Here is a 10,887-nt window from a genome sequence, read left to right as displayed (position 1 = left end):
CACATGCTATGAACACTACTGAGCTGAGAATGGTATCTGGCTTTCCTTAGCGTTTATTTAAAAATGAGCTTCTTTTTCCATTAGCAAATGTTCTAGTAACCCTCAAATCTATTAATTATTAGCTCATCCAGTAGCTTGGATTTTCTAAAGTTGAATATTTATTTACTAAAGCAATTCTGTATTAGTTTCAAAACGTCCCTGGCTATATGTGAAAAGGACAGTAACAGAAAATCCTTGTTTTCCTTTCCTCATGACTATTTGAAGAGTAAGCATCTTGACAAGCATATTTGCAAGCGATGCAGATATGATCTTGATCGTATATCAGAAAACCCAGTCAAGCAGCATGGAAACAGCCAAGTTCTGAATCCTGGAAAGTACTGTTCCCTGTCATGGCTATGCTGAAAGAATCACACAAGAGCAAGCATCAGATTTTTGGGACAAGAAAGCTCAGCTGGTAGATTTATGGAGAGAATGCAGCACACTGAAATGTGATGAAACATTGTGGCTATTAAATAAAAGGTATGTGCAGTGTATTTTAAAACTTACTGTAAAAGGACTATTCAGTTGTATTAATATCTCTCAAAGCTTTGCATTTAAAACTATGTGTTTAACATTAAGTCAGATTTTCCAGTGCCAAAATCAGTGACATTGTTTCCAGATGTAGATTTTATTAGTTCGTGTCTTGAATAATTAAGGGCTGTCAGATCTGAGCAGATTCGTAACTGTATCTGTATAAAATGCAATTTATTGCCAAACAATACCAGACCTTCTGTGAAAATCAGAAATCACATAACTCTAACACAAGCTTTTTATTCTGGGAATAAGCTTGAAGGTATGGACTGAAAACATCAGATTTGCCTTCCAAATGGAAAAGTTGAAACAAACAAAAAGCAGTTCCCGGGAGCATTCTTTCTATGTGCTGCTTTATTTTTCTCCATGTATTCCTGTGTTTGCTTGTGATTTTCTGTTGGAAAACATGTACAAATGATGTGCTTTCCCTAACCTACTCTACTTAGGCTAGATGAGACAGACTGTTTGACTCCAGACTGAACATCAGCTGTTTGTATTCAGCTCAGTACTGCCGAAAGTAGTTTACAGTTGAGTATAAACTGAACCATCAGAAATAGGATCTCAATCCTTTGAAATGTCAGTAGATCAACTTCACTGCACACACTGGAACTGAATTTTCAATCCAGAAGGCTGCATCATTGTCAAAAGCTCAAGATTATTTAGGTGAGCTGATTTACTAACATGGTAACTAACAAGATTTGTGCTGCAAAGTTTGATTTATACTTTGGATTCACCTTGTCAGAAAAATGGTAAATAATATCTGCTAAGAGCAACATTTTTAATGGACCATTTTTAGCTTGCTGAGATTGTTCACTAGCCTGTGGTAAGGTTACAAGTCTTTGTGAACATCATGCCTAAATTCTGCTTTGTCCTGGGCAACCATGCAAAGCAAGAAAGGATACTGGCAAATGGGACAGCCTTGTGGCTGGCAAGAACCTGACACAGCATCTGCAAAGGCTATGTGTGTATCCCAGAGGACTGGTCTCCCACTGTCCTCTTTATTGACACACCTTCCAGCAGGAGTATCTGATATCATGACTTCACTGAAGGTAAAGGCAAAATGATCTTTAATTGTGGTAGGGTTCTGTTTTTGCCCTATGGGAGAACTAAGTGCATATGCCCTTGTCTTCATCTTCCATAAAAAATGAGATGACTTGGGCAACTTCTGCTTTGTCATTATCAATGCTGTGGCTAAATCAAAGAAAGAAAAGGGCAAATAAGTGCTTTTTCTTTCCAAATCCTGTCATGCAGCTTCACAAAGTTGTTCTCTCATACTTTTTTGCCCTTACTCTTTCATTGTTGACCAAATTCTAATATCACAATGAAAAAAAATAACTTAAAAATATTTTACCTCTTCCTGTAATATTCTAACTTTGAAAGTTCTTGCTGAGATAAATGAATCAAATAGAAACACATTGTAGGTAGAAGGCTGTGCATTTTCAGTAAGGTTTGGAAGTGCAAGTTACAGTTCAGGTACATAAAATGAATGTAATGATCTGCAGACAGCTTCCCACAGGGAAATCAGTGCTATATATAACAACACCAGTTTGCTATTTATTTTCCTGTCTTCAGCATGCTTGAATAGGAAGAAGTTCATCAGGACACAAACAAAAAATGTAGCAAGGGCAAGCAAAGCTCTGCAAATTGCCACATTTAAAGGCTTCATGTTGCAGGATCCTGTGTCTCATTTTGTCTTGGATCCAAAGGCCATGTGTGATAAGCACAGGACATTTCTATGATGCATTTCTGTATCTGGACTGGACTTAACCTTCAGTTCTCTGAGCTCTGTGCCTTGAAAACAGTGGTTTCTGGCTGCTGGGTCTGAGTTTGAGCTACTGCCATTCTCTGCTTCAACCAGCCTCCTCAGAGAGCCATCTTCTCATAGCCTTCTTCAAGTCTTTTTATCTGGCATTGGTGTTTCAGTGATAGAATTCTTGCCTGTCATATGGGAGGTTTGCTTTTTATTCCCAAACGGTGCAGCATCCCCACAGATTTTATGCACTAACAGTGGAAATGGGGAAATGGGCCCTGGGAAGAGTACAGAAATGCTGTCTGGACATGCAGGGGAGGGGTATGGAAAGGCAAGGCACTGACAGAACTAAATGTCGCGAAGGATGCAAAGAATAACAAGAAGGGGTCCTACAGGTACATTGGCTGCAAAAGAAGGACTAAGGAGAGCATGTACCACCTCTGACAAATAAAGACAGAAACATGGTATAAAGACCAGTAACGTGTTAGTTCACATATCTGTGCAGCGCTGGGGATTTACTCTGAATAGAGAATTCATCATTAAAAGCCTGGTGGGACTTGCCGTTCAATACAAGAATGTGTTTGCAGGGCTCAAAGAGCTGTGGTAAATGGGCTGGTGGCCCATCAGGCTGGTGGCTGGTGACCATTGAGGTCCCCCAAGGCTCCATTTTAGGGCCCGTTCTCTTCACTGTTTATATAAACAATTTGGATGTAGGACTAAAAGGTGCTTTGAGCAAATTTGCTGATGATACCAAACTGGGAGGAGCTGTTGACTCTGTTGAGGGTGGAAAGGCCTTGCAGAGAGATCTGGACAGATTGGAGAGCTGGGCGATCACCAACCAACATTCTCTACCCAGAAAGAGCTTTGAGTAACTGAATTCTTCAGAAAATGTAGACTGATAGCAGCTGTTAGAATATGTTGAAAACTCCTTGGAGATATTGTGATTTCCTTGCACTCCAGCAAGTGGTAAACCACAAATTCTTACAGCCCAGCACTATCAGAAGCTATGGGCTGGTGTTTTAACATCACAGTCTCAGCCAGAAACCATTGAAACTGCATGTGTTAAGCCTACCTAAATTCACCTGAAATAGGAGAATAGGAGAAAATAATTCCCAAATCATAGTTTATAGAGATGCCTTGTTTCTTCAGATGGGTGGCTTCATTTCAGCTGCAGGCGAACACAGGTCTTGTTTGCAGTTGCTGGATGCTACCAAGTCACAGCAACCCAAGGCAAAAGGAAATGTGTGGCCTCTGAAGTCTGTTCCCATCTAATTAAAAGCAAAGCTGGGGTCCAGCATCCCCACGTCTGCTCCGCAGCTTTGCCACACCCCAAAAGAGCTTCCCCACCAAACTTCAAATCCTTAATACGAAGGAGTCACTGAAAAACAACTCATTTTAATCTGTGGGATAGAAAGAGGATCTGCAGCTGAGCTGACAATTCTTGCTCTTTAGTATTGATTGTATGGTCATTTGTTATAGTGATGGCTAAAACAGTCAGGTGGATGCTACAAAATCTACAGCTTCAATTTATGAATGTGGAAACCTCTTTGTCCACAGATTGCAGAAAAAAAATATCAAAGCGTCACCACTTTTGTTTCTCAAACAGAGAGGTGCCCAGGTAGTGGTTTTGTTTGTTTGTTGTTTGTTTGCTGGTATTATTTCATTTTCTTTTTGCATTGTGAAAATGGAATATTTGCAGACTGATGGTGCATTTGTGAAGGTTGGTGATTTGATGTTGAAAGTTTACACCAAGTCTCCATGTCCTGTGCTAAGGAAGATAATGACTACATAGTCTGTAACCCAGGATAACTCAGCAGGCTTGCTAATTTACCATGTCAATGGGGAATGTTTATCCTGCGCATGCAGGATCAGTTTTACCTCAAGCAGTTTGGCACAGAGGACTTAATAAATTCACGGCATGTATTCAAACCCTGCTCTCAGCAAAACGTTTCCACTTATTCTCAGGATGCTTAGATGTGGCTGAAGAAATCTCCACATGGTGGAAGTGGAGATGGGGCCATGAAGTACAGATTAAAGAAAAATCCTTGCTGAATCATGTATGTTCTTTAAGCTGCATCCAATATCAAGAGCTTGCTCACTGTACAGGAGAAAGTTTCCAGTACACAGACAAAACAAATGTGGCTGTAACAAAAAGTCTCCCTAATAATAACAATAACTTTAAATAATAAAAGGGGACAGTGAAAACAGTAAGCAAACAGCCTCAAAATAGGCCAAGAAAGATGTAAAGACCTGTGGAGCATAAAGAAGGTAAAAGCACCCTTTTACAGTGCCAAACTGAGAAAATTATCCCCAAAATTGAATGTACAGCTCTAATTGATGCAATTGAGAGACACAGTGAAGTTAATCTGAGTACATAATGACTGTGGTGGGAACATCACAATGTAATTGCAATGTACTTTTTTTTTTTTTTCCACAATGTATCATTACACCACCTCTGTTTCTCTGGAACAAATATATTCGAGTTGAAGAATGCAGATTCCCAAATCCCTTTCTTTCATGCCAAAACCTGCATGCCTTCTCCTGTCGTTGTGTCAAGGAGCTGCACTGGATAGCTGTGGCTGTGGCACGGCATTTGACTTCGGATCCATTTCACATCTGTGCCCCCTGAATCAGGAGTTTGCTCAGTCTGTTAACTTATCTTAACAGGTCCAGGGAGACCTGTGAGGGAATGTCCTGCAAGGAGGCATGGTATTTCTTTCCCAAACGCAGGTCCCTTGTGTGCAACAAAATTACCTTAGTTGAGACATCTGAGGCCAAATCTCCTCCATGAAAGGGGAAGGTGATTTTTGTCTTTCATCACTTAAACCGTTCATCTATCATTTTCATCACGTGTAAAAGGAAGACAATACCTGTCTTCTTTCCAGAGGCATCATTAGACCCAGCTCACTAGTTTCTTCTAAAAGATTCTGCAGATTAAAAAAGAAATGTAAAAAAGTACTATTGTTATTTCACCGTTACCAAGAAACTTCATACAGTGCTAAGGCACATACCAAAGAAGTAAGGGAGAAACAATACCTTTTTTTTTTTTTTTTTTCTTCTGTATTTGTTTTTCCTGTGATATATGTTCTATATCTAGTCACCTCTCTGTTAGACACATAGCAGTAGGCCTGCCACTACTATCCTGTGAAATGTTGCATCACTAGTGAAAAGATCGTGTTGAAAATACTGTTGTGAAAATTAATTTAATTTCCTTCAGAAAAGAAAAGGACTTTTTTCCTGTGAACTTGCAAATTTTCTTTTAAAATTTGTCAGATATTTATAAATATTCAAACAAACAAACAAAAAAAAAAGACAAAAAAAAAGTTAAATTTGCTTTGCTGCCCACATATGTTTTGCTATTAAAGTAAGCAGTAGGTGTTTGTAATACCGTTTGCTATTTTTCATTAATATTGTACGTATATTGCAAATCAATCCTGTAATAATAGATCTATGTATTTTTTTTGTTTATAAACTTAAGGGAAAAACTAAATTAAAAGATATGGAGCCAAAAAGCTTCAAGATGCTTTCTTCAGTCACTTCCAGAAAGAAAGGGCTGTACAATAAGGATTTTAAGCAGAGTACAGGCATGAATAAACAGAAACAACCTATTTCCATGGAAACAACTCATCTAAAACCCAGACAAAGGAACTATGTGAGTGCCTACCTGACTATATATCATCTTTAACATGAAGTCAGTTGGGTGGAGCATCCATTGATGATCCACTGTGGGTACAACTGACTGGGCTCCCTGAAATAGTACCATTGTGGCCAAGTGGTCTGAGATGTGTGGATACCTCCACCCTGGTCCCTCAGCCCAGTGAGGTGGGAATTAATTTGCTGTTGTAAAAGGGTTGACGGCAGTTGAATTATGCCTTTCCATACTCTCTTGTGATTTGAGGCAGGGCAGATTGCTTGAGAGACATTAATCACTGCAATTCAACTGGGTGATTTGCCTTAACAATTTTGTACAACAAACAGGGAAAGATGCAATGCAACTGTATTTATTACAGCTAAAATTTAACCAGCACCTAGAGAGAAGATCACTAGACCATTTGAGTTATATATTTCCTGCATTAGCACTTTTGTTATTTCCCCCAGAACTGTACTTTTTTTTTGGAAAACCAGAATAAACATAGTAGAGGTGTTATTGCAAACATGAATGAATACTGATTTTGAGGGAGAAAGAATGCATTTCTCCTGGTCCTTAAAGTGATCTTGACTTTTAAGAGGTTTTTGTGTTTTCTGTTTTACAAGCAGTTCACAAGACGTAGATATGGGCATATACCACTCAGCAAGGGAAGCAGGCCTCAGCCTCATCGGAACACTCTCTTAAATGGCTTGATAAAAATGAGCTCAGATTTGGTCAAGTGATAAGTCTTTGATAATAGCATTATGCATATGTGGCATATTTTTATTTTTATATGACAAAAGTATTTGGAGTTAATATAAGCTGTTCTCCACGTTCATGAGCAGCTAACTGACAGGCAAACTGAATGTTCATGTCTTCTGAGGTACATGTTGAATGAGCCATATTCTTCCTTTATTCACTGTTTAATAAAAAGAACATAAAGAGCCATATTGCTCCACTTAGACTCCAGCAATGATCGAAAAATGAGGCTAAGCAAGAATGGAGGGAGCACTGTGATGACTTAAAAGTTGCTATAGACCAAGAAGTTTCAGAAGGCCCTGCTGTTTTCTCTCCAGATCTGCTGAATGCAAACCTGCAGTCAACACATACTAAGGCAGCAGGAGGTGAGAATATTCTTCTTTAAAATCAGCAAACACAAAAAAGGCCCAAAATCTGGCCTCAAGATCACAGAATGCAGGATTGAGGCAAGAGCAAAGTCATTTTCAGGATTCTTGTACAGTATTGAGATTGTCAGTTTTGGAGAGCTGTAATGACTTGTCATGGCCTTTGTGCTGAAATTATATATTTTTTTCTGGTTCTGAGCTGGGTGTACTAGAATCAGATTTAATCTTTGTGAGATTAATTCTGGGTTGCTGTGCTCTGCGTTAGATAATTCAAAGAGATGTGTTACTTAAGGAAAAGCATGTGCACAGTACAGCTTCTCGTAGGATTGATTCTGTGATGTCAGAGAGTTCAACAGCCAAATTCCTGACACATGCTGATTTTGTGAAAGATGACAAAAAAAAAGTGATGCTTCCTGCTTTTGTGGAAGTGTCTGGTGTGAAGTGTCTGATCTGTTCACTTTGCAGGCTGCAGATGATATCTGCATGGGGGAATAGGAGGTGAGGTGTTAGACTAGCTGCTCTCTTCTGCATATCACCACTTAATGCTGTTCCTAATGACTCTTCAGGCACCCACAGCCATGACTGAGTACATTTACATTTTTTTTTCTTCTTTTTTTTTTTTTTTTTTTTTTTTTTTTTTTTAAGTACTGCATCCTTTTACATCCTTTTCTTATAGCAGAGAAGGCCAGAAAGTCATCTGTCTTCCTTTCAACATACAACAAGCGAAAAAAAGACCCCGCAGTGCTAGGACTCAGAAGAGGGTTTGGCCTCCAGAACAGATGGAGAATCTACTTGGAGGGTATTTTCCCAGTTTACCCCAGGCTTTCACACACATTCTTACCACAAAAAAAGAAAAAAAAAGAAAAAAAAAAAAAAAAAAAAAAAGCTACAACGTAAATTCTGTTAAAAGATACCATGCTTTCTGTGCTTTACTTTAATAGGTTTTCAAGAAGTTTCTATAGACAGGTAAGCATTTGAGCAAGAATGTGGCTCAGAGGCACTTGGAGACTAAGTGGGCAATCCAAAGCATTAGTGGTTATTATTACTACTTGTTTTCATTATGTATCACCATCACTGGAGACCTGTTCCTGGGTCATTTCCCTAGTCACTGTGCAGATGCAAAACAGTTCATGCACAAATGAGCTCATAATCCAAGTAACAACATGTTTTAACAGCATATTTATCCAGAAAAGTCTTCTGGTTATCCAGGAAATTATCACAGAATCACAGAATCACAGAATTTCTAGGTTGGAAGAGACCTGAAGATCATCGAGTCCAACCTCTGACCTAATGCTAACAGTCCCCACTAAACCATATCCCTAAGCTCTACATCTAAACGTCTTTTAAAGACTTCCAGGGATGGTGACTCCACCACTTCCCGAGGCAGCCTGTTCCAAGTAGTTTGTTTTGTTTTGGTTTTGATTTGTTTTTTTTTCTTCCTCTTCCAACGTCCTGGAAGGAGTCATCCTTCATCTGAACACATCTGTAACAAACAGCTTTCCCTGAGACTGAGCACAGAGAGTGCTGGAAAAGAAAAAAAAAAAAAAAAAAAAAGAGAGAGAAGAAAAAGAACGGAGCCGTCTTAGGGTCTTAGGCTCACCTCTGCTTTTACCTCTCCAGCCATGATCAGGACAGGAAGAGAAAACATTGACAGATCCCAGAGCAAAGCAATTGTTCAATATAGAAAATTGAATCCAAACATGAAAATAAGATGGAAGACCAATTTTCCAGAGCTGTAGGCACACCTAATTAGCTGCAGACTCCAGAGAATCTAAATGAATGCAGAATGACATATTACTAGAGGAAGTAAAATAATCTGAGCAGGAAGGCAAGGCATAATTTTGTTCTAATAGATTACTTAGAGTTATACAAAGAGTATTCTGATAGCTAAATGATCTGAAATTCTACAAAAGCAACCAGGAGTGTTTAAGCACACTGCTGCCCTCTCAGGCACTATAAAATCACAGTATTGCTAAATAACATTGTAACTTTTCATATATGAGCCAACTTGTTTGCACAATTGTTTTAAAGCATCATGACCATGCTTTGTTGTGATGTGACAAGCTTGTGGTATCCAACAGATGATTGCTGCAGACCTGAATGAAACCCTAAGTGCAATGAAGTGTTTTCCATTTTTTAATGGACATTATTTTTGCCCACAATTTGTTGAGAAAAATGTAAAATACTAAGGAGCTATCAAGAGTGACAATAAACCTGTCACATAGGTTGTGATGTACATATCTTGCAGGAGGCTTTGCTACAGGACTGAGTCCTGGTTCCTGTGATTGCAAATGGAAGCTGTTCTTGACTTTAAGTATTCATAAAGCATTGGACAAATGAGACAAAAAAAATACTAACACCCTTTTAACAGGTGAGGAAGAGTATAGGGACACTAAGAATGTGGCTAGCAGAATCACATTAGGGATATTCATGCTAAAGACAAGTCCACTTGGCTACACAACAGTTAGTTATCAGCCACAGGTAATTAGCACAGGTGCCAGGAGCAGGATGGCTGTGCTGATACGGCAGCTAAACTAAGCCCTGCTGACACTGGCTTCTTGATGCTAAATTGGGCAATGCAGGTATTTCCTAAATACTTTGCCCAGTGGGAATGAAGCCCAGAACACTGAAGCTTTAATGCCTTTAAAACAAGAGTAGTCTTTTCACAATTACCTGCTTACTTTTGACCAGCATCCTGCTCATCTTTATTGTGTTGTTTTTTGTCTGCCATTTCCTTTAAATACATATATGTATATATTTTTTTTTATTATTATTATTTTTATTTTTTTTTCCAGACAAGCAGACAGAAGAACAACCTCCTCAGAGTCCTCTGCCGAGGACAGCAGCACAAACTCAGTTTTACAGTCAGGCACTGCAGGAACCAAGGTTTGCATTTCACAGAATACAAAATGACGTGTTACTCTGGAAAACGTCAGAGGGCTACTATGGGAGAGGTGCCTATGAAGGCTGCCTTGTGAGACTTCTCCCTCCTACTTTCCCAGGCCATCTATATGTAGTAAAGGCAAGGGACAGCTAGCAACCAAGACAACGTTGATAATGTTTCAAGGTGCAGATGGTAACATAGAGAACAATCAACCTGGAATTAACCTTAAGTAGACATCTGACATCCTGTGCAATGTGCTCTAGGTGATCCTGCTTGGCATGGGGATTGGACTAGATAATCTTCAGAGGTCCCTTCCAACCTTGGCCATTCTGTGATTTGGTAAATACACTATTAGAGTAATCAAAACAAAACAAAAACAGAAACAAAACAAAACAAAACAAAACAAAAAGATATTTACACATTGGATAATCTATAAGAGTGAATTGTTCTCTAGAATTTGTCTGGTTTTGATCCACTGTATAATTAACTGTGGTATAATATGCATTCCAAAATAATTGCAATCAGGTTCAGAAATGATAGTTGCTCAGCTGTGCTTCCTAAAGAAGTGTCTGGGTTGTGCTTTTAAAGCTACATGAAAAAGAAATGCAGCTAGAAAGTTTTGTAATTCAAAATATTTAACTGAACGACAAGAAAACTAATCTTTGGTTTATTATAAGGCATGATAAAAGATTTCTCAAGATCCTGGATGTTCATATTTTTCTTCTGCTCTTTTAATGCAGTGCTACTCTGAGAAACGACTTTGTCAGAAATGTAGCTGAAGTGTTTAAAAGTGAGAAGTGGTTGTGAATAAGCAACACAAAATGCCTTGGAGAGGTCTGATGTTTGGAGATTTACACTCTGCTCTTTCTGATTACCACACCCTTTGGAGAGTGTGTCAAGTCCGATGTCCAAAAATTGAGGTACTCAGAAT

The sequence above is a fragment of the Aythya ferina genome (assembly GCF_964211825.1).
Source record: "Aythya ferina genome assembly, chromosome: 4".
Classification (NCBI taxonomy): Eukaryota; Metazoa; Chordata; class Aves; order Anseriformes; family Anatidae; genus Aythya; species Aythya ferina.
Note: the sequence above shows the minus strand (reverse complement) of the source record.